This window comes from Ascaphus truei, chromosome 1, assembly GCF_040206685.1.
Source record: "Ascaphus truei isolate aAscTru1 chromosome 1, aAscTru1.hap1, whole genome shotgun sequence".
In the NCBI taxonomy this organism is placed as follows: domain Eukaryota; kingdom Metazoa; phylum Chordata; class Amphibia; order Anura; family Ascaphidae; genus Ascaphus; species Ascaphus truei.
In genome coordinates, this window is record NC_134483.1 from 216,844,349 (window position 1) to 216,845,608 (window position 1,260).

A 1,260-nucleotide genomic window follows, 5' to 3' on the forward strand; every position below is an offset into this window, starting at 1 on the left:
CCCACCTCCCCCTCCCCCCCACACCTCCGGTAGCTCACATGAAAGTTTACAAAAGAAGCCGACACCACATGTGACCCCCCCTCCACTCTCAGCTCACAGGCAGCGAGGACTGCACGCACACTCCTAGGAGGGTGGAGGAGGAGAGCAGAGAGGGAAAAGCCAGGGGCAGCAGTAAGTGCGGCCGGCCAGCTGAACCCCTGTGACTCGAGGGGGGGGGGGTAGAAAGGAAGAGAGGAAAGGCCACGACCAGCATCATGCTCCCCCCCCCCCGCGCACGGGGCGGGAGAGGCCTTGGGGGGAAGCGGGGCCTGGGGGGAAGCGAGGCCTGAGGGAAGGAACACTCCCGCTACCATCTCCCACCTCGCGTGTAGACATGGGAACCTTGAGGGATTAAAGGACTGGGGAGAGGACTGGGGGGAGGGGGAACACCGCCGCTACCATCACCCACCCCTGCTACCATCAGCCACCCCACGGGCAGACACGGGGACAAGGAGGGGAAGCAGGGACCAGGAGATGCAATGGAGTACTGTATTAACCTCTTCAAGCAGCAGGAAGATGATGCGCCTGCGTGGCCTTAGCCTGGATGAAAAAAAAAATCTTGGCAGCCCGCCAAGTCCTGTCAGCCAATCAGACTGCTGGATTAAAAAAAAAATTTTCAGCGCGAGCAGGGAAAATTAAAAAAAACCCACGTGCGCTGCTTGGGCGGCCATAAGGAGCTCGCCACGAGGTCAAATCCACTCGCCCCGGGCGTGCGGGGGATTAGGTTTGTCGAACACTATATATATATATATATATATATATATATATATATATATATATATATATATATGTGTGTGTGTGTGTATGTGTGTGTATGTGTGTATATACAGCATCCCCCGGAGCTTGAGAAAGTCGCTTCTTTTTCCTGTGGTTACCCCCTGATGCATGTGTTGCTTTATTAAATTTAATCTTTGGAATTTGTGAGTGCTGCGGATTTTTTGTGTTTTGAGCCTATCTATTTTTGTTGCTGGATGGTGATCCTGGCTGCACCGCAAGCACCACGACTGATCAGATAAGTTTATTTCCTTTTATTTTCCCTTTTGAGTGCCCTGAACATTCCTGATATATATATCATATAAAATATGTGTGTGTGTGATTGGTTTGTTCAAATGCACTGTGATTGGCCCAATGCAATCACGTGATGCGGTGTCGTCTGTGAAAAACAAATTCTCAGATCTCTTCAAGAGACAGATGCTTTGCAGTACATCGCGGCGCTACCAT